Source organism: Lynx canadensis, chromosome B2 (genome assembly GCF_007474595.2).
Source record: "Lynx canadensis isolate LIC74 chromosome B2, mLynCan4.pri.v2, whole genome shotgun sequence".
In the NCBI taxonomy this organism is placed as follows: Eukaryota; Metazoa; Chordata; class Mammalia; order Carnivora; family Felidae; genus Lynx; species Lynx canadensis.
This window is the reverse complement of record NC_044307.1, coordinates 64,981,831-65,006,708: the sequence shown is the minus strand read 5'-3', so window position 1 is coordinate 65,006,708 and position 24,878 is coordinate 64,981,831.

Genomic DNA, 24,878 nt, shown 5'->3' with positions numbered 1-24,878 from the left:
TTGGTCTCTGTTTATATTACTAAGGAGATGTTAAAAATACAGTCTGGAGCCTAGCATATATTCTGTTACTGGAGCATAACTGCCACTTCTGAAATATTGCTTAATAACATGTTTTCAAATAATCTGATGCCATCTCTGCCAAATTAATCTCTGAACTAATGAGAGTCCTTTCTGGGCTTTACAGATCTGCCTAGAGATGTGTAATAAAAGGTTTATACTCTAGGAATGCTACAGTGATAGTATTTATGTGGCTTGGCTAGAAATAGTCGCTCTCTTAACATGGTGGGTGTTTAAGATGAAGACTGTCCCTGGCATTGTACAGCACAGTAAGAACATTGGCCTGCTGACTAAACAAATATGATTGCCAAAGTGAATTATTAAATTCCAACTGTCCTCACTTGCTAGAGAATTTCACTCCTTTTTCTCCCACACAGCTTCCTACTTTTTATTAGATGAATAGTTTTCAGCTCTTGCAAATAATTGCTGTATTTTGCTAGTCATTACTGCAGCAGTTTCCCACTGTTTATATTTTGAAACTTGCACTTGGAAGAGTCCCGTTGAAGCAGAACAAATAAATATGTGTGTGCATCTGTGCAAATATTTATCTAAAATTTCATTATTAAAAGTCCCAGTGAACTTTCAGTCTAACCACTGTGCCTTGTATCACTTTTGAGACAGTCACATCATCAGGCTACTGTTACTTTACTAAACATGGGTGACTTCATTCCAGTGTTTCCTTTAGAGGACTATTTGGGAGACTCCCTTCCAATAGAGGAAGTGGGTTGATGAGGGCCAGTGTTCTCATTCCAGATCCTTCACATCTCTGAAAAGCTGCATCCTTTGTAGAAAATAGATCTGTATGTGTGCCAAAGTGTAACCCTGATGTTCATCAGGGGAGGGAGAGGAGGTCACATATTCCTTGTCTGTTTCAGCAGTAATCCTCCCATTTGGCAAGAGTTTGAGAGGAAGTATTTAACAATGGGATTTTATAAAATTCAATGTAGTAAAGAATGTTTTTATATTTGAATAGATCTAAGGAAGTTTTCTTTTTCTCCCCCCTGATAAGTGGAGGGTATTTAAGGGTAATGGTATCTGTGGATTTGTTGAGAGGATTTGGCTCTTTTATTGAACTTTGTGGAATAATTATTTTTCCATTTTATCATTTCCATGAAAGGTAATCCTCAGAATAGAAAGCTGTAGTCTCTTCATACTGATCTTAAATATTTTGCTTAAGGGGAATTAGTGAGGAAATAACAGTCTCTCAGGAAGGTTTAAAACTGTGATTTTATTCAGCAACCAGAGCTCTTTTAATGTCTCCCACCATGCTAGAAACTATGAAGTTATTTTCTTTTGCACACTCAAAAGTATTTTTAAAGTCTTAAACCCAAATAGCTTTATGTTAAAAATAAAAAGTTGCACAAAGTAGAGGAAACGATGCTCTTGTCATCATCCCCTGTTTGCTTCCAACCATGTGAGGACTTCAAAGGCTGAAGGCACGTTTTCTAGGTCTAGGGCGCCTATCAGATAGGGTCAAATGGTTAGTTAGCAGTTACAGTCGAAAGAGGCCATCTGCTGAGGAATAAAGATAGACATCTTTCCTCTAAGATGCACTAGGTTTACAATATAGGATAAAAAAAATGGTGTAGGTCTTCATTAGCCAGTAACCCATGTCACCATAATACAGAGCAATAGTTACCCAAAAGTGTTTCAGTGTCTGCTACCAAAAAAAAAAAAAAAAAAAAAAAAAAGGAAGGCAAAGTAATCACTAATGCACATTTTAATTTATTGTACAGTCGATTTAGACTTTGTTAATATCTAGTCTTTATTTAAAGTAATTTTAAGCAGATATATTTGGCACAAGATCATCAGAACATCACAAACCCTTCCTCTTATTAGGGACATTAAGTTACTTGGTCCACATCCCTGTCAAATGGCAACTCCATCAATTGGTCATTCAGACAATATTTCATTATCTCCTGATCTCCTATTTTGCACATAAAAAATTCATCCATTCATTTGATAGGTGTTTACTGAGCCCTTCACACAAAGATATGGCAAAGAACAATGCAGCTTCATTTCAAGGAGTTGGTGACTTAAAAGGAGATAAAAACATGAGAATTATTGATTGCGTGAGAGAACCTGTGGTGGAAGTCGTGTTGAGAGTTTTAAGAGGAGGGGTGTACAGAGAAGGTCTATTTAACTTAGTGTGAGAATCAGGAAACAGTTCACAAAACTTTTTGAACATATTGAAGGACAAGCAGACCCTAGGTGAGTGGATGAGTTGAGCAGATACACCAGAAAGGTAAAGAGCACTTACAAAGGGTGGAGGTGTGGAGAGCAGAGCCTACTTAGGAAGAGCAACTGGTGGATCATGCTGCCTGAGTAAGTGTGAGAGGAAGACCATGGACATAGCTGAGGAATATGACATTTAAAGATGAGCAGCAAAAGATGCCAGGAAAAGAGCCAGGAGAGGAGGAGGAAAATGAGGCCATAGGTATAGAGGGAGTAGAGAATTCAAGGAGGGAGAAGTCGAGAGTATCAGCAGCTTCACAAAGATGAAAGAATTTTAGCCTTGAACAGGAGAGGCGTCTTTCCTGTAAATAAGAAAAGATGAGGGGACATAGAACAGACTTGAGCTGGGACACAGTAATGTACTTTATGACAGAATGAACCAGATGAAGTAGGGAGTGAGGTAAGTCATGCCTGAGAGGGATGAAAATAGGGAGGAGGAGCAGGTTTGAAGAAGCTGCTGTGAGCATAGAAAAGTTGACAGAGGAAGCTATTCTGTGCTTCACTGAGGGTCAGCTGAGATTAGAGGCCATAAATTTGGAGAGACATGTATCCACTTGTTGGTGTCACTTTTTCCAGACTTAAATTCAAAATCCAAATATAGGCACAAAGGATGGGAGAGTATTATGCATTGGAAATCCCACCTGAGAAGGAAATGTGCCATTGGTTTGGGGCACCATCACTGTCACTATAAGGGGAACATGATGTTGTATGCAACTTTGGGCTATTTTGATAAATTATATATTTGGCTTATCTAGAAGCAGCTGTTGTAACCCCCTGTCCTCCTGTCAGCACTCAAGAGTCTTTGGTTGTGCCATGACCTCAAAGTGCCAAGAGTCCACAGATCTGGCTTGGCTCAGTAGAGTTTGGAGTGGAATGTTACATTTCTGTGACTTCTCATATTTATTTCCCTCTCTTCTCAAGCATTACAGGCTGACCTGTATACTTCAGTGCTTCACTGTGTACAGTAGTATATGATTTATTTGACCCTATTCAAGAATGAACTGATCCGCATAATTTCTAGATAAGTGAATTATTTCCCATTTAAAACTAAAACAACCAAACAAAGACAATTTCTAAGATGTATTAACATCGGTCTCTATAAAGAGAGTAATGGACCTTATTTATAGCAGTTTCTTGAAGACTTTGGGCCATGGCTATAAATATCAATTAGTGGACCATGTATGCCTGTTGAGTGCATTCAAGCCTCTGGGTTTTGTTTGTTTGTTTGTTTTCAGTTTTGGTTTTGGGTGTTTAAGAGTTTTGAGGGGTCATTTCCTTGATAATTAGTCTGCCAAATCACATATCTTACATTGTTTTCTGACTGCTAATCTTATGAGTAGCAAGGATTCCATGCCTGATACTCCTCTATCCCACATAGCATCTAGAACAATGCAAATGGAAGCTCCATAAATACTTGGATAATTTCTAAAGATAGCACAGTTCTCTTAATGTCGACAAAATCACATTAGCTTTTTGGGGAGCAATCATCAGTATTATCCAGGCTGGGCTTAATGTCGATTAAAACTCATTCCTTTTTTTGCATGAATTGCTCTTTTGCCCCAGTTGGTACTTGTTTGGCTCAACTCCTGAATTTAAATAGGTATTTACATTTATCCATAAGACAACCCAAGAGCAGCAGTTATGTCACCTTCACTGCATAAGAAATATCTTAGAAATGTTACCTAATTGTTAAGTTAGATTCAACCTGTTGCACTAACCTGTCAAAGTTCTTTTGGATTCTGATCCAACAGAATTTTATGTCTGATTGGGAAAGCCTTCATTCTCTAGTTTAACTAAAGATACTGATAAAGATTAAAATTGTTGCATACAAAATGTCCATAATCCTGGCTCTCAGGGCTCTCCTCCAGGTTGATCTCTTGCAGTCCTCAGTTCCTTTGGGGTACGGTTGTTGAGCAGTGAATCTTCCTGATTGTATTAGGATCCAGATTAAATTTCTCCATAAGTACATGAAAGACTTGGTCAAATACACTTTGCCCAAATATTTTCTCTGTCTGCCTGTTCAGTAATCCTATCAAAAAGGGAAGAAATAAAAATCAACACCCCTATTGTACTAATAATACCTGCCTGCCTTCTCTCCCGGGTCCTTCTCAGAAAAGATAAAAGATAATTTTGGATCCCAGAGGATTTCAGACATTGGTGTATTCATTTAATAAACATATATTAAGCAGTTATTCTGAACTGGACTCTTGTGCTAAGAGTTTAGGATACAGCTGAACAAGTCAGACATTGTCTCTGCCCTCCCCAGAAATGTCCATTATTGCCTGGCTGCTCTCAAAGAAGCTGACGGGTGGGGCTTGAGTGTAAAGCAGCTGTTCTAAGTAGTAGACAGACCAAAGCTGGGAAGTAGCATGTGCAGAAGTGGAAGTTTTTCAAGTTACTGAAATTATAACATAAAATATGGTGCCAAGGTCTGGAGAGATTGGGAAATTGGTTGCACTATGAAACAAATAAACCCTAAGAAATTGAAATTTGGAGCAGCTTGTTTTCTAAAACATTTGGTGTTAATAGACATCACTCTAGTAATTCAAGTGCATACTATGGATAACTTTCACACACACTGGTTAACATGCTATAAAAATGCCACTGTCATCTGAAGTAAATGTCTTTTGAACTTAGAACTGCCATGTAAGAATTTCGATTCTTTTGCCACAGAGGGAAAAAAGACCTAGCAGAACAATGAATCAATTTTTTACTACATTGCCTAAATCTAATGTTCTTCAGAGAGTTTTCAGAGAATTACTTTCGCAACATCCATCTCTCCCACTGTTTCTCCAAAGGCCTGTATTAATCATTTCCTGAAAGTCCTTCTTTGTTTAGGTGTGTGCTACACCTGGGCTGACTCTTACACAGACTTCAAAGTTAATCATACCCCATGCTAGGATCTCAAAAGAACCATAGGTGGAGAAACATAAGATAAACGGCCCAAGACCCCTTACCCTAGCTCCATTCCTTTTCCCATTTGCCAGTGCAACTTATTCCTGAGTCTAAGTTTAGTAGCCCCACTAGAAAAGACTGCATGAAAGCAATGTTCATTCTTCCTTTGGAGCCCACTCCTTTCAGGAGCCTATGTGTCCAGCTTCCCTTCAACCCTTAAGAGATCCCATAGGCCAGGGTGTTTGTGCTCAAACCCAGAAGTTACGTGTAAGACAGAAGGGAAAGAAATGTTTTCTTTTCCTCTTACTTTGTATATGTCCTGCTAGTCTCTACTTCCCTTTCATGAAAAATCCTTGTTTCTCTATATAGTAGCTTCTGGCACAAATGGATGTAACACTCAGATGTGGAAACTTACCTAAATGAAATTGGGCAAATATGTGACACCAGATACAAACACGACTCACTCCCTTGCTTCATTTAGTCTTGCTTCTTTTAGTTTCAGTAAGAAAGACCTTACCTGACCCCCACCTCATTTAAATAGCACTCCCTTCCAACTGATCACTTAACCAGCTATACTTCCCTTGAAGCATTTATCACATCCGTCAGATTATATGTTAATTTCTTAACTGACTTTGGCTCTTCACGGATACCCTGAGATCAGGGACTCACTGCTATATCCCTATAGTCTAGAACAGTGCCTGGTACATAGTAAACCCTTAAAATTTTTAAAGGAAAAACGCCTATTAAATTTTGACAATTAAGGGGCGCCTGGGTGGCTCAGTTGGTTAGGTATCCTACTCTTGATCTCGGCTCAGGCCATGATCTCACAGTTTTGTGAGTCCGAACCCCACATTGGGCTCTGTGCTGACAACGTGGAGCCTGCCTGCCTGCCTGGGAGTCTCTCTCTCCTGTCTCTCTACCCCTCCCCAACTCGTGCTGTGCCCCCCCCCAATAAACATTTAAAAAAACCTTTTTTTAATTTTGACAATTAAGAACATTGAGGTTCATCTTAATAAGGGAGGTGCTGTTATCATTATCTGTTTTAAAACTTAGTATATTGAAGTTAAGAGCTTTTCCAAGGTCACACAAGTGGTAAATGGAACCAACATCCAAACTCAGACCTGCTGACTCTGTTTATTCATATGACCCTATAAAATGTCTCAAAATACAGATAAATTAATTTTATAAATATTTATTGACTTGTCTTTATAGGAAAACCATAGTAAGCATAAAGGGCAGTGCATTAAACTGTATTTATCACAAGCGACTGCTTATCATATGTCAATGTCTTATCAGAATGAATAAGGCCAGAATATCAATTATAATTAATCTGAAGTTTACACATCAAGCGCTCCAGTTTTTCTCCAACAGCTCTTAACATGGAATATTTATGAAAAAGAAATGGCCAATTCAATTTCACTTTTCATTTCTTTTGTCTAATTCTAAGGTAACTAACTTTTCATTCTTTGACCTTTAATTCGTGTTGCGGTATTTTCCTCCCCTTGGATAGAGAGGTGAGAGAGTGGGGAAACACATCTTTCATGTTTATAAAGTATGCTGCTTCCAAACTCGCAGATGTCTCTTGCTTCCCTAGAGACACTCGGGCGCTGGTGGTTAAGCAACTAGATTTGGAACCACTCAGATTTTTTTTAGGCATCTGAACTTTTTCTTGCTTCCCTTGCAAACTCCCCAGTCTTTAGATGAGTTGGAAAGGTTATGTACAGTTCTCAAGTGAATTTTCAGATGATAGAGTTTCATTTTTTCCTCAGAGATTTTCTTGGGGGGAGGAGACAGTGAACTGGGCCAAAAGTTTTGATTTCGCAAAGGTAACAAGATAACATATTCTTTTTTATCATAAGACCTTTTTTTTACGAATTACAACTGACATACAATATTGTGTTAATTTTAGGGATACAAGATAGTGCTATATTTTTATGCATTATGAAATGATCATCATGACAGGCCTAGTTACTATTACCATGCAAAGTTATTACGATACTACTGGTTATATTCCCCATGTTATACATTACATCCCATCACTTTCATAAGACTTTTTATCATAGTTTATTTTTTTCGTCTGAAACATACTTTCAATTTTAATATGGAAAAAATGAAGATCTGTGATTAATCTATGTGTATAAACGCAATTAGACATAGAGATTAAGTACCATTGTAACAAAGTCACAAAATATTTTACTACTATTTGCTTTTAAAAATTAAGCACATTTTCTTCTTTGCTTGATTCTACTGGGTTCTGTTTTGTATCAAAAGAAGACATTCTGTCATGTCAATATACAATAGCAGCAAAAAACTGCACAAGGATACCACCCTCGGTGCTACTGAAAAGAAATCATTTTCAAAAGTTTTCTTAAAATATATGGAGTCACCTATTCAAGTTTCATTGAATATAATCAGCCACCTGAGAACTTTTTATATTTTTGCTACTATTTTAAAACCACAGTCAATTACTGTGTGGTGAGCAAACATCTTTTATTTGAATGACCTAAAAAGAGTATTACATCATTTATCTTAATTTCATCATTGTGAGGCTAGGTGCTCTTATGTCCTTCTTTGTTTTCTTAAAAAATTGTTGAAACACTGAGGAAATATTAACCAAAAAGTTCCCAAATAAAAATGATTATGATATTATTATTCATACCTAAATATTTTAGTTTTTGCCTATTAATTTATGGTGTCTCCCATTTTGTGCAGATGCAATCATGTGGTATATTGAAAGTAGATTATGCCTTTAAAAAATATTATACTTAAATATATTAATCACTTAAATGACTATATCATGTTTCTATACCACATTGTACCAAATTACTGTACTGTTAAAATTGTTTTCATTTTGATGAAAATATAGTTTCATCAACTCAAAATATATATCAAAATATAGATTTTTATTTCCATATAGTTTTTGATTCTATCACTTTAGTTTTTTCTATCACTTTATTTTTTATGGGAGACTAAATTAGGCAATTTCACCAAGTCCAAAACAGATTTTTTCACTACACATGAATATAACAGATTTGCTGGGGGCCATGCCTGTGCTGTGTATATGTTTAAATGTTGCTAATTTGGTAGTTGCAACATGCTAACCCCAAAAATTCATTTACTTGAATTTCTTAGTTACAAAAAATTTTAGTGATTTCTATTTTATTATTTGTACTTATTCTTTTGGTAGTTATGTACTGATATGTGGAAGCAGGCATTTCTTGCCTTCATTATTGCATACTGAAACATTGATAGGCAAGGAATAATAAAGACATTGCATGATTCCCCAGAGAATTAACTTGATATTTTATATAGTACCACATGAAGTTATAAGAGACTATAAAGTATCCAGATACATCTGATCCTTTTGTACTTTTATAGACATAAAGCTTTTAGAACCAGAGTATACTTCTGTTCTTTCATACTTCCTCTGCTTAGGATATGCGTGTTTACGTAGATGCTGAGAGAAGTAAATCTGAGTTTAGATCTTAACTTTTGTGTGATTTTGAGCAAGTTTAAACCTCAGTTTCCTCATCTGTGTGGGTTTATTTACAACACTATGTTAATTTGCATTTGGCATGTGGCTTGGAACGTGAAAAGCACTCAAAAGTGTTAGCTATTACTATTAACGTCTAATCAAACATGATAACCCAAAACTGTTATGTGGCTTATTCAGATAATTCAGAGGAATTAACTTTTTAAAGTTTATTTATTTATTTTGAGAGAGAGAGGGAGAGGGAGGGGCAGAGAAAGAGGGAGGGCTGGGGAGAGAATCCCAAGCAGGCTCCACGATGCCAGCACAGAGCCCAACAAGGGGCTCTATCTCACAAACCACAGTATCATGACCTGAGCCGAGATCAAGAGTCAGACGCTTAATTGACTGAGCCACCCAGGCACCCCTGGAATTAATTTTAATAAATGCATTTTCTTTTTCTATTTGGGAAATTAATAACATTCAACATTAACAGTAATTGATGGCATTAGACCCTCAAACATGCTGTACTAGATGTGTTTCCTAAAGCAAATCTAAGTGATGAAAGCATGCTGTCATCATCATGAAGTGCATGTAATGCTTCTGCCTATCAACAGGGAGGATTGTGCACCAGGTAGTATAATGTAATAAACATAAGGGTTGCCCATTATGACTTTATAACCTAAAAGACAACACAGTGACAATAATAGAGACTGTTGCTCTTTCATAAGTTGATATAAATAAATTGTAACAGACTTCATTTAATAAGAGACAAACTGTAACAATGGGTAATAAGCTGAACAAATTAAAGTCTATGCAAAAGGAAATATAGGAGCCATAGTGGACCACAGGACAAACAGTAATCAAGAACTCAGGCATCCTGCTGAATAGTAGGAGTGTGAGCTGTAAAGTCAGGCAGACCCAAATCTGAACTTCTCCATCACTTACGAGCTCTGTGACTCTGGATAACCTCACTGAATCTCAGAAGAAGGGGAAAAAAACTGTTCATTTAAGTGCACCATTTGTTGCCCAATAGACACATAGTAAATAATTCTTTGATTCTTATCTTCCTCCGTTATTCACAAAAGTAATGTGAAATACATACCAACCATAATATATTTGAAAACTGGCCAATGACTCCTTCAACATCTTCATCTAGCAGTATATAAGAGAACTGGAGTTACTAAATTTGGAAGTCCATTTAAAAGAAATGAATGTTCTTCTTTTCTAATATAAGCATTTCTAATATAAGCGTATACATTTCCCTCTAAACATATCTTAACCGCTTCTCACAATTTTGATATTATATTTTCATTTTCATTCAGTTCAAGATACTTTCTTATTCCCCTTGTAATTTCTCTAATGACTCATGGTTTATTTACACAAATATTGTTTAATGTCCAAATATTTGGGGATTTTATAGATATCTTTTTTTTATTTTTAGTAAGGGAACATATTCTGTATAAATGCATTCCTTTTCACTGTATTGAGATTTGTTTTATGGTTCAACACATAGTCTATTTTGATTAATGTTCTGTATGTACTTGAAAAGAAGATGTGTTCTGCTGTTGTTTGGTGGAGTGCTCTATAAATATCAGTCAAACTGGTTTGTTTCGTAGTTTTGTACAACTCTATCATCACTGATTTTCTGTCTATGTGTTCTACCTATTACTGAAAGAAGCATTATTTAAGCCATCAACTATAATAATAATTGTCTATTTCTTCTTTGAAGTTGGATAGTTTTTTGCTTCATGTATTTTTGAGTTCTATTATTAGATATACGTATACTTATTGTTATAAATCCCTGCTGTATTGATTCTTTTATCAATATGAAATGTCTTTCCCTCACATAATACTTCTTGAAGTCTATTTTATCTGTTCTTGTTGTAGCCAATGAAACTTACTTATGCATACTGTATATCTTCCCAACCTTTTACTTTCAAGCTGTTTGTGTTTTTATATTTAAAGTGTATCTCTTACAGATAGCATATAGTTGAGTCTGGCTTTTTTATACAGCTTGACCCAATAATATGTACCTTTTGATTAGAGTATTTAGTACATTTACATTTAATGTAAATAGTGATATAGTTGAATTTGGGTCTGCCCCTTTGCTCTTTGTTTTCTATTTGTGTCATGTATTTATTGTTTCTTTCCTGCTCTCTTTCATGTTAAACAAATATTTTCTAGTATGTCGTTTTAATTATGTTGGCATTTATAGCCATATTTCTTTGGTTACTATAAAGATTATAATATGCTTCTTTATTACAATCAACTTAAAATTATTGAATTAACTTTGGAGATTATATACGTATGTAGGTATGTATGTATACATATATGTATATATGTATATATATACACACATATATATACATATATATATATATATATATAAAACCTATAACTCTATAGTTTCATTTAGGTCCCCTCAATCCTTTGTGCTGTTGCCACATATATTACATATATATTTTTTAAAACCCAAAATACAGTGTTATGCATTTTGCTTTAAGCAATCATGTGTCTTCAAGAAATTAAGAGATGAGAATTATAAAAGTAATATTAAAATCCCTGGGTAGTTATTAAAATAAATTATGTATCTAAAATAAATCTTATAATTCATAATTATAATATTAATTTTGAGAATTTCCAACTGTTGTTTTTTATTACTTTAAAAAGTGTCCCAAATATCCATTAAAGAACAAGAAAAGTGCTAGGCAATCAACCAGACTCACTTGTTCTCTGATAAAATCTTAGTCAAACCATACATGATTATTATCATGGACTTCAGTTTTGCTTCCCAAAAGGCAAAACTGAAAATATGAAATCTTTGACCTCCAAAGATCTATTTATTGTATTTTAAGTCATTTAACGTGCATTGTCATTAATTGTAATTTTCTAAAAATGAAGGCTTAGGGTGATCCATTTTAATTTAGTTTAATTTAATAACTATAGTTTAATAACTATGAAAAATATAAACTACTGACATGCAAAGCCTTGTAAGATAGTACTTGTTTGTTTGTAATGTACATTTCTTTCCAACTGAGTAGAGAACCAACATTGCTTTAGGTTACAGTGACACCTGGTGGTACTGTTTTTTAGAATATTTTCTGAGTTCATCTGTTTTGTCTGGGGACTTTCTTTAAGTAATCATTTCATCAGCTAGGATGTGCCTTAAGAGGACTCTCTCTTCCTGGCCCTATATTCTTTTCTGTGGCAGGGATACTTGAGCCAGAAGCACTACTGACAAGAGCAGCCAGTATCCCTTACATTTCCCACCTTGGGCAAAAAAAGAATAAAAGAGATCTGTGACCTTGAACAGGAGAAAACTAAGGCAGAAAGAAGAAAGACATTGTTACATGTTAAAATTGGAACTATTGAGACTAATAGCATGTTATGAAGTATTTATACAGATATATATTTATTGAGAGTGAACTTGGCATACCCCATGAGATACATCTGTATTACTTTATCATTTTATAGATGGAAAACCTGAGGCTCAGAGAGAGTTTTAGAGAGTACCCAAAGTCACAGAGTACCAATTTGGTTAAATCTGTAGAGAGGTGAGAACTCCACTTGAACCCTATTTCTAATTTTGTGAGACAGAATCTTCATTTTAATTTAAAAATTAAATCTGTGTATATAGATATAATTTTATATAATGTGTATAATATATATTATTTAGATAGTGAGTACATTCTCTTTAAAAAAAAACAGTTTATTGCCAATAAAGTTGAAATTTTTTTCGATAACCAGCCCTAGTTCCTTCTTCCTTTCCCCATAGGTCACTACTGCTGTCATTTTGGTGTGTAGCTTTCCAGAAACATGCCCCCCAACACACACATACACATCCTTTGTATTAAATGTAGGGATGGGTTGTGTGTTTGGTACATAAAAGAATTTGGCCAAAGAAACTTTATACTGGTAAAACCTCTTCAGTGAAGAGATTAACCTCATCAAAATATGAAGTTGTGCCACTAAGCATTATAACATTTTGATACTCTACAGCACTGGCAGTTATTTCTAAAGTTACTTCAGATGTCTGTAGTAAATATTTAAGATTTAACTTAAATATTGGCAGGACCACCATTTGAGTTTTCTAATGAACGTTCCAGTGGAAACACTGCCAGAATAACTTCTCTTCTGCTACAGTATGACACTCCCATTACTATGGCTGGAGCCAAAATTAGAGGACTTTTAAACACAGGACCCACAATTATTTATTGCAGCTGAAGTTATCAGGATAACAAGTGGTTTCTGTGAGTAAAACCTTGCTCACAGAATATATGGGAAGAGGACTCCAAAAATTGCCTTTAAAAAATGTTTTTGGGCCCAGTTTTTCTACCACTTTCATTGAAAATTTGCATACTTAACAGGAAACTATACTGATAGGCAGGTAAAATTATTAATTCACCCACATTTTCTTATCTGGGTACAATAGCTTAAATGAAATAGTAAGTGTAAAGGGTAAAAAAGTTAAAGGAATTAAGAACTCAAAAATTTTTAAGGAAAGCATAATTGAATAGGTTACATCACACTGACAGGTCTCCTAACTCTCTTTGAATCTACTTATAGCATTCTACACAAAGATGACACAAACTATTGGCTATTCCCTCACAACTATAGAATTTATTAGATTTTAGATTTAAGCTATAGTGACAGCTTGAGACAGAAACACTTCAGGCACAGATTTAAGGGATAGGACTTTGGGGAGCAGGGAGAAGAGCTTTTTCTCCAGGATAAACATGAGAAGGTTAATTAAAGAAGGAATGGACTTTCTAGAGCAAATGATTTGAAAACAAAACCATGGAATTTTTGCATTGGATAAATCTCCCAACTCATAAAATGTCTTAATTTTATGAAGATATTCTGCACCTATATCTATTTTAAAGTCAAAATATTATTAATTATCCATGTATTGTAACATGGTAAAAAAGTAGTCTACACTTGCAGTTTTCCTTTAGGATCTCTGATAAATACAAACTAGAATAAGTTAGAGTAGAGTTACTATAAGTAAAAGAAGCTGAAAATAGAGTGCATATCACAACATTTTAATTATGATTGTCTGATAGTTGTTTCCTGGAAATTTCTGTATAGTCCATTATTCATTGAGAGTATGTTGGTCACATTGTGGGAGGTTTGGATTTAGTTTTCAACTGAAGGAGAGAGGTGATGGCTTCCTATTAAATTTTCATCTCAGAATGGGCAAAATGAAAGGAGAATGGAAGGTGAAATGGCAAGTATATGGCCCAGACTAGAGAAGAGAGCAGGTGGCAAAGTAGCTTATGGAGATAGGCAGGTAGAATAAGATGCAAGCAGGCATCCTCACCAGGGAATTTGCAACAGCTTAAAATGCAACAATGATAGGATATCTGGAGCTTGACTAAGAATTAATAGGGCAATGATAGGGCAAGACATGAAGAGTTGAAAATCCTGAGTACACAAGATACATTAAGCATTGAAAGTAGTAATAATGATTTTTCTCCAGTCAGTCATCCATGGTACTATGGAGCTCCTACATTTTGACCTAAAAAGTGAGATTTGGAGAAGGCTACTGTGTATCCTGAAAGCTGATGGGTACTATTGCAGATTTTATTTTAAATCAGATAATAGATTAAAAGATTTTTAATACAAAATGTACCAAATGTAATCAGATATAATATACACTTGAAATAAATTTATCTTTTCATTTAGCGCTCAAAGGGACCAAATTACTAGTTTATCAGAGATCGGTTCTGTGTGACTAAAATGCCTGTTAAATCAGAAGCCCTACTTGAAAAGAGTAGATTTCTTGTTACGACAGGAACTTCTCTGATTTGTCTTTGAGTGGTTAAAATAATCACTTTATGTAGCTAAAATTGTTTTAATGACTGTATTTAGTTAGGGTGTGGTTCTTCCCAGTTAGAACATTGTAAACTCTTAAATGATTATTCAATAGTCAGAACCAACTATTAGGGTCATTTCCTTTCTTTCTTGTCCATTTATAAACTGTTTACATGCACTTCTCCTCTGCACTGTTTGTACCCTGATTTTTCTTCATTTGGAATCCATCACAAAAAAAAATTAAAATAAATGAAACTTCCATCATGAAAAGTTAACTTTCCAAAAGGTTTTGCTGTCATTTAAGAAAAGATTGCTTGTGATGCAGTAATTTATCTTCTTAGGTTATAAGTTCCTTGGAAAAAGTAATGGAGCCTAACCTTGAATTATTTGGGAGTTTAAAAATAAATTTTCAGGAACTGATTAAGTACTCGTTATTTATTTAAAACCCAAATAATCATCTTCAAATTGTTAACAAATTGCCAGGCGGCACATGGCATCATACATTTACTCATTCATTCAGCACACATTTACTGGGAACCTCCTATGGTGCCAAAAAAACATGTTGTAAAAATATTTCAATTAAATGAAATGAAGTGAAATGAAACATGGTGTTTTATAGAGAGATAGGCAAGCAAATAATTGCAATAAAGCTCAAGTGCTGTGATGGAGGAATATTCAGAGTACCCTGATGGTCAAAAAGAGGAATAAACAGTTCCTCCCCAGGCAGGTGGAAAGGCACTCATATTAGGGCTGGCAGTGGCCAGAGGAGGCTTCAGAAGAGAGAAGACTGGACTTGGGGTTTGAAGACTGTGTGAGCATTCGCCACCTGGAGGGTAAGTGGAGGTGCAGAAGCAGGAGAAAAAAGAACAGGCTTATATGATTCAGTCCTTCAAAATGTCTTCATCCCTTCAGTTATAACAGAATTAAATATTCCTTAAATGTGAACTTATGAAATTCCCAGCCCGGATCCACTCAAGGTATCATTGGTATTCTTCTGAGCTCTTTCCTTTACCACCCCTCTTCATATCCATTCCCTCCTGTGTGAAAGGCCTTGTCACCCAAACCAGACTTGGGAATTACCCAGACTTCTCCATCTCCTCAAGCAGTCATTCACTGAGTTCTGTTCTTTTTCTAATTTCCCATATTTATTTTCTGTGGGTCCTTACTACTACTTCCCTAATTTAAGACTCTCATCCTCTCCTCTATGCAATTAAACCTTATTTTCCTTATCTGCAGCCTTACGTTAAAGTACAGGCATGGTCATGCCACTTGCCTGCTTATAATCTTTCACTGGCCTCTATGGTCTGGAGATAATGCCCACATTTCTTAACGTGGCATATAAGGACCCCCATCATTTCCCACTCTGATCTACCCCCTAGCCTCCCCTTAAAAAACCTTAATTCTTGAAGGTATCAGCATACATCATCTTTGTCTTTCTTTCTCCAGCTTTGTAACTGTTTTTTCTGGTACGTTTAAAACTACACTATCCCCTTTCCTGCCCACCCCTTCCAAACCCATATTAGCACCATCTCAACCTAGCCAACCTTATTCAATCTTCAAGACTTGGCTTAGGTTTCAGCCAATTCAGTAGTGTCATTCTGACCCACCACAGCACTTGTCACTCTTATAACAATGGTTATGTGTCTGTATGGAATATTAGGCCATGTTTTTCTCCAGGGCAAGGATGATACCATTCATTTCCCATCACTCAGAATTTAAAACATGGTTGATAAATGACAGGCACTAACAAATGTTTGATAAATGAACAATGCCCACTAATAGTTTGAAATTAGGTGCCACTTTGGTTTACAATGTGATGTGGAAGGTTGTTTTGTGATATATAGTATTGATGGTTTTCTTTTTCACCAAGTGTTTAGTGCATCATAGATCAATATAACAAATGAGGTCCAAGCACCAGTTGAATAAATCATTTTTAGAAAAGAACTTTAGATATTGACTAACTCTGTTTATGTATATGCCTCTAATTACAGATTTACTTCCAAATATTAGATTTTTTTTAATTTCAGCATTTTGTTGGCAATTTACAATACGCCATTTTATGCCTATAACTTGTGTCCTAGCATATTTACATTTTCCCATTTGATTGAACTTATGACTACGTAACCCGTAATTAAAATAACTTTCAGTAATTACACTGATGGATGGTCTTCTTGTCTGCAAGCACAGTTCAGCCATTGTTCTCAGTTACATGCAGGAGTGAGCCTGAACAAAGTTGTATAGCTCAGAGAGTGAGAGGCTGGATTTCACATCTTCCCACATACAGAAAGGAAAGGGGCGCCATTTAAGGGATGGGTAAATCACTTGAGACCATTTTGGGAAATCATGGAATATTGAAAATCCAAAAATAACACAATCCATGAGTGTGCAAAGCCAAAACTGTAGACCCCAGGAAAATCCTAGGATGTGCAGAGCAAGAAGACAAAAATTCAGCAGGCAGCAAGAAAGTAGTGTCATGTGGCCTCCCACCCACCCTTCCAGCCCCAGTCCTAAAAGAGCCATAATTTACTTCCAAGTATACTTTTCTGATCTTTTCCTGTAACACATTATGATATCTTGAAATGATGCTGGGTTTCCTGAGGCTTGTGCTGCTGACCGCCAACCCCACCCTGAGCGACAGATACTGTAAACATCCTACACTCTCAGCTGTGGAAAGTAAGAAAGCTGGGAGAAGGCTGTTTACTCTCTCTGCCTTGGAAATCAACTAAAGAGAAATGGATTTGGAGTATTTTTATATGTGTCTTGTAATTAATCCTATCCAGTATTTATTTATGAGGTCAACTCCAGAAGGAAAAAAAGTAAATTGACTGAGTCATACTAACAAATATACAATAATTTGTACGACCAGTTCTCCTTGATCTGTCTAACGCTGTTGGGGAAAAAAAAATTTACCAACGACCCAAGAGATGAAAGTTCTGGTAACTTGGACGAGGCTGAGGCTATATTTTGTGAGTTGTTGTAGCCTGGTCTGTGAAAGCAACAATACATTAAATGCCTGCACATTGAGCTGAACAATTCTCCATTAACCTGAATAGCATTTCTATGCTGAGCATAGCTTATTTTAAAGCAGGACTTCTGGTGTCCTGGGACTTGTTATCTTATCAAGGATCAGATACAACCTAGAGACCCAGGCTTAGAGCGGTAATGATGAACAGTATGAATGACGTCTGCTGTTTATTTTTTTTATTTTTTTAATATATCATTTATTGTCAAATTGGTTTCCATACAGCACCCAGTGCTCATCCCAACAGGTGCCCTCCTCAATGCCCATCACCCCCCTCCCTCCCACACCCCATCAACCCTCAGTTTGTTCTCAGTTTTTAAGAGTCTCTTATGGTTTGCCTCCTTCCCTCTCTGTAACTTTTTTTCCCCCATCCTCTCCCCCCTGGTCTTCTGTTAAGTTTCTCAGGATCCACATATGAGTGAAAACGTATGGTATCTGTCTTTCTCTGCTTGACTTATTTCACTTAGCATAACACTCCAGTTGCATCCCCGTTACTACAAATGACCAGAATTCATTCTTTCATTGCTAAGTAGTATTCCATCATATGTATAAACCACATCTCTTTATCCATTCATCAGTTGATGGACATTTAGGCTCTTTCCATAATTTGGCTTGTTGAAAGTGCTGTTATAAACATTGGGGTACAAGTGCCCTTATGCATCAGCACTCCTGTATCCCTTGGGTAAATTCCTAGCAGTGCTATTGCTGGGTCATAGGGTAGACCTATTTTTAATTTTTTGAGGAACTTCCACACTGTTTTTCAGAGTGGCTGCACCAGTTTGCATTCCCACCAACAGGGCAAGAAGGTTCCCGTTTCTCCACATCCTCGCCAGCATCTACAGTCTCCTGATTTGTTCACTTTAGCCACGCTGACTGGCGTGAGGTGATATCTTGAGTGTGGTTTTGATTTGTAGTTCCCTGATGAGGAGTGACGTTGTGCATGTTTTCATGTGTGAGCCCTGCTGTTTAAAGCCAGCATATAGTTACACATCTTGGGGAAAGGTAGGACTGGGGTGGGGGGAGAGATGCAAGGTAGGATGCAGGAGAATGTTAAGAAAAATTTACACAACTAACTCTTACGTCAAGCCTTAACCAGAAAAACCATAACTCTTCATTTTTTCTTCTATGTAAATAATTTAAAGATTTACTGAATGTGACTTACCCCGAATCTGTTGTTTTTTGCTAATCCATATTAAATGGGTCTTCTTTTTATAGAGCATATTTAAATAATAAGGTATATTCTATTACAGCAAGCACTTAAAAAGGTTAAAAAATTAACTCAATGTTTGTTTTGAATATAAAATGAACCTGGGCACAATTACTTAAATATATTGTCTTGATGTGTCAACAAATGCCAGTCATTTAAACCTAAAGACACTCGACTGCTTTAAAAGTATTATAGAAACTTTTAATTTCACCTCCTTGCCGATTTGCAGAATCTAAGACAATAGGAGCAATTGTTTTATGTACATGTAACAAAAAAAATGTGTATAAATACAGTTACCTTAGCATGTGATTTCGAGGAAGTATTTGAACGAGCTGGCCTTGCAGCTGAGGCAGACACTTGAAATGCTTGCTGAGCAACTCCAGCTTGGGTGAGTCATTAACCTTTTTAGATTTTGCCTGCAGGCTTGAGGAGGACCTCATTGGAACAATGCTCTACAGTCTTCTCAAAGAAATCATTATTGTGGATGTTGGAAATTTTACTTTATGCTAGGAGGTTCAGATCATATGGGTAAATGTAAAAGCCACTCAGAGTAGGAAAGGAATGACCTAGATACTTTTTCATAGCGTGTTAGTTATTCTGTTTAAATGAGAAGTGGAAACATTTAGATATTCCAGATGTAATTTGATTTTTTCTCTTAGTCATAAATGTACATTAGGGATATAGCAGTGAACAGAAACAACATCCCTACTCTCATGAACCTATAAATAAATATATAACATGTCAGGATACAAACATCTTCTTTATTTTATGTATCTAAAATATCCAATTTTATTCAATGGTATTATTGTCTTTTCCATTCTTTAAAAACTAAATGAATTTAAATATTCTGAAAATGTATGTCATTGTCTATGAAAGACCTCTAGTTATAAATCTATTTAATGTTTTTAGCCTTTATATTTAGCATTATTCTTCCAAATATGTTCTTATTGTTACTAACTAGCCAGTTTTATGACATAGGTAAGTAGTATTAATAGACATGCTTGAGAGGTCATTGTTATTTATAGACATTTACTGAGAAGATATTGCTAAGCAGTTATGTAATACAAGGGTTAAATGTATGTGTGTTTTTACATATGTGTGTATGTATATATGTATAAACAGAGTAAGGTCCAAGTTAATAAAATTCACTTGTCCTGCATACAATGATAATTTGAATATATAAATATGTATATGCATGTATTCAAATATATACAATATATTATATATTCAAATTATGGTATATTGTATGTATGGTATATGTTCTATTTTATCAACTTAGACCTAACTTTGTCAAATATATAGTTCTCCAGATACTGATAAGGATGATTTATCTTTACACTGTATATGTATATTTATTATTTGCTAAGCAAATACTATAAATACTTTAAAAGAGTAAACTATTTTAAATGTAAACTTCCATTTATATTTGAAAAAACCTAAGCTTCAACTGACCATTCTTTGCAATCCTGTGTCATAAAAACTCAACAAAAATAAGTCTAATATATACTGTATTAGATTATGAATTCATAGTCTTCTTGTCCTCATTTGTTTAAATTAGTAAGTCTTTATAATATAAATATTTTTAGGCCAAGTGATGATCTATTTCTATAAAATTCTCTTGCTTAGATTTCTCTGGATCTAAATATAGTTCATTTCTCCATTTTAAACTGCTGAGAGCAAGTTATCAATCACAACAGTGGTTCTTGGGTGTTCTTTTTGTTAACTCTGTCATTGAAAAGTTATGTGGATAATATCCAAACTTCAATTTTATTCCTTAAGTTAGCAACAAACAAAAATGAAATTTTAAAAATACCATTTATAGTAGCAACAAAAACTATCAAATACCCCCAAGGATAAATCTAACAAAAGACATGTCAGATCTCTACACTGGAAATTAAAAATTATTGAGAGAAATTAAAGAAGACTTGAATAAAATGGAATGATATACTATGGTCATGGAGAACAAGACTCAAATGGTAAAGTGGCTAGTTCTTTTGATCAAATACATTCAATATAGTCCCAAACAAAATCTGAGCGTGTGTGTGTGTGTGTGTATGTGTGTGTGTGTGTGTTTGGAAATTGAGAAATTCTAAAACTTATAATTTAAATGGCAAAAGGATAGCCAAGGTAGTCCTGCAGAAAAGATGGAGAAATTACCCTACCACAAATCAAGATCTATCATAAAGTCCTAGTAACTAAAGTAGTGTGCTATTTGTGTAGCAACGAACACAGACAATGGATGGACAAACAGCAGAGAGACACCATAATGAGAAAATGATATAGATTACATTAGGGAGAAGATGGTCTTTTTTAATAAGCATTATTGGGTTAACTTAATACCCTTATTGAAAAATATGAATTTTTAGCCTCTACCTCACACCATGCATAAAAATCAATTCCAGATGGATTGTAGATCTCAATATGAAAGATAAGACAATTAAGCTTCTAGGGGAAAAAACATCTTTATGACCTTGGGACCTTGGAGTGGGCAAAATTCCTTTAAAAACTCACAAGACAACACTAGTGGAAAGAAAAAAATAATATCAAGAATTTCTATTCATCAAAAATCATCAAGAAAATGAAAAGATAGGGACACCTGGGTGGCTCAGTCGGTTAAGTATCCAACTTCGGCTCAGGTCAAGATCCCACAGTTCATGAGTTCGAGCCCCATGTCAGGCTCTATGCTGACAACTCGGAGCCTGGAGCCTGCTTCAGATTCTGTGTCTCTCTCTGCCCCTCCCCTGCTCCAGCTCTGTCTTTCTCTAAAATAAAAATAAACCTTAAAAAAATTTTTAAAGAAAAGAAAATGAAAATATAATGTATAGAGAATATATTTGCAACAAAAATACCAAACAACTTGTATCCACCCAGAATATATAAAGAATTCCGACAAATTAATAGGACAGACAACCTACCAGAAAAAATGGGCTAAGACTTGAACAAAAAGAGGATATGCAAATGAGAAATTAACATAAAAAGTTGCTCAGCCTCATTAGTTATCAAGTAAATGCACATTGAGATCACAGCTCAGTGCCAAGACACAACTACTAATATGGGTAAAATTAAAAAGAAAAAAGTGTTGGCAAGGATGTGGATAAACACTACAGATGGAAGCATTCGCTGGGACCCAACCACTTAGAAGACTGGTGGTATCTACTAAAGCTAGATATATCCATATTATATGTCCCAGCTCTTGTCTTCTATCCCACAGAAATATGTAGAATGCTCTCCAAAAGAAATGACCTAGGAATGCTCATAGCAGTATAATTTGTAATAGCCCAACTGGGAACTACATGGATACCCACTAACAGTAGGATTTATAAATTATACATTCATACAACCAAATACCACACAGCACTGAGAATGAACAATGTACAATTCACATGAAATTATCACTGAATTTCAAAACATAAAACTGAATGAAATAAGCCAGACACAAAAAAGGGTATACTTTATGTTTCTATTTATATTAATTTCAAACACAGGCAAATCTGATCTATATAGAAGGCCGAATATGGTTACCTTGCAGGGTGGGAAACCAGTGACTGTAGTTGGGCATGAAGGACAGGACTTCTGGGATGCTGGTAATATGTTGATTCTTGGTCTAAGTACTGGTTACACAAGTGTGTCACTTCATGAAATGTCTTCAAACTGAAATTTATCTTTGCAATATTCTGATTATGTATTATACTTTAATAAGTTTTTTAACTAAATTTTTAAAATTAAGGCTTTATCATCTGATCTTGAATTAGACAGGTAGAACTCTTAGTCAAGCAGTCACTAAGAGAAATTCTTCCTCCCAGAGAATCTTTCTCTCAAAACACAGTAACAGCATACATCTTGAGGAACATCCGCTGAAACTGGCACGAACTGTTCAGCCATCCATAAGTTCACACAGCAAATTGACTTTTAAACAAACATCCTATTTTCTTTAAGATACTGTCCTATTTCACAGAACACCATTCTTCTCAAAAATCTCACTGTACTGGGTGCCAGGATGGCTCGGGTGGTTAAGCATCCAGCTCAGGTCATGACCTCACCATCCATGAGTTTGAACCCTACATCGCACTCTGTGCTGACAGCTCAGAGCCTGGAGCCTGCTTCGGATTCTGTGTCCCCCTCTCTCTCTGCCCCTCCCCTGCTTGCTCTCTCTCTCTCTCTTTCTCAAAAATAAACAAACATTAAAAAAAATGTTTTTTAAATCTTACCGTACCAACTCAGTCTAGTCACCAAATTACTGAAAGATCAGAGTGAAATGGCTAATGTTGAGAAGCATTCATTCCACTCTTGCCATGTTGCCACACCACTTCAGATACATGTTTCAGGGAAGGACAAGGAATCAAAAAGTTAACTGACTTGCACAGGGTTACACAGGTGTCAGGAGCCACTCAAGAACTGAAGGAGACATAGCCAGCTGGACTCTGCAATGCCTTAGAGAATTTCCATAGCCAAGTAATACAGGATTGGGTTAGAAACATAAGCCCTCTACCACTCAGAGTCAAAAATGTAAACAAATAGTAAATTTAGCATTCTTACTTTTCGGGTTGAGAATGGTTATTGTGATTGAATTTGTGTCTTTTCTTTCAACAAAAGAATGTTTTGTGGTTGTTAAAATTGTCTTTTAAAATTTAGTTTTTAAGAAATGACTTCAACTTCAAACACCAGTTTAAGGATGCTTTTATATTCAGCCAAAACTAAAAAAACCTTGACTCCTTCACGTATCAAGTCACATGTACCAACAAGCTCCATTTAATGATTCTCATCTGGGAACAGTGTAGCCCCACGAGGGTGTTTGGAAATGGTTGTAGGCACTTTGGGTTGTCACAATAACTTGGAAATGACACATATAAGGCTTGGGATAGTCCCAAACAACAAAAAATAATAATGTTGGCTTCAGTAAAGTAGTTCCCTTTCCCCGAAAATAAATTCACAAATTCTTACAGATAATTTACTTTTGAATTTTATTTTTGAATGATACACTTTAGAGCCTCCAGTTTAACACACCTCTGTAGTATACTACCTAGGAGCCTGCATGTCTGAAAGAGAGAAATATGATGATCTGGATGATCTTAAAAACAATCATAATTAAAGCATAAAAATTGCCTCCAGACTGACCAGAAAAATACCCTATGATCTTAGAGTGACTGCCAAACATTCTGTAATGTTGAGTTCATCAAAATCTTTGTCACCAAAACACCAAGTATGGCCTTAACGTGCTTCTTTTTTGACTCAAAGAGAAAAATGCATCCTATTTTAACCTCCAAGTCTCAGGGTAAGTTATTCCTGCGGTTTGGTAATGCCCATTACTTGAGAATCTGCCAGCCTCCAGGACTTCACTGTGTAATTCAGTCACTTGGAAAGCTTTGAATTTCTAGATGCTTTCAACACCTAGGTTTAGTAAATCCAAAAAAACGGGGGGGGGGCAACACGTCTTTAAAACCACCTTTAAATTTTAAAATAAACTGGTTTTAGTGCTGCTAGCCTAGTCATGTGAGTTTGCTGAAGAGGCCAAGTCTCCACCTTACTTCCTGTGTGCTCTGATTACACATTGTTTGTACTGTGCAGTCACTGCAGTTATGCTGGGCCACTTCCATCTCATCCCACTCCACAAATACTCATTCGGCTCTAGCATAAGCTAGTACAGCGATGGCACTGCACAACAGTGGGCAGCAATTAGATATTCCCACCTTCAAGAAGCTTCTAGTTTTGTGGGGACTCATCTGCTGCACGTGCTGCAAAGTCTTATGCTTCAGTGAACCTTTTTTAGGTTCTACAGAATCCAATCCAGTGCACTCAGTAGATTCTGATTAGATTTTTATTAACTTTTCTTTTTGTATGCACAAGTATGAATAAGACAGTGCTGCGCAACAGCAAGCATGGCTTCAGTTCTGGTGATAATCATCATCATGATAACCACCAATCCTCAGTAAAGATTCTCTGTGTTCCAGAAGCCATGTTAGGGGACAAAAGTAAATACCTAGTGTCCTTATTATGCACCAGGCACTGTTTTAAACCTTTTGCTCATATTAACTGATTTAATTTTCACAATTAAATAATAGGCATGAATATTATTTTTCAAATGAGGAATCTGAAGTGAGAGAAATGAAGAAAAGTGCCCAAGTTGTGCTAACAACCCTTAGGACTGAGATTCCAACTTAGGCAGCATGGCGCCAGAG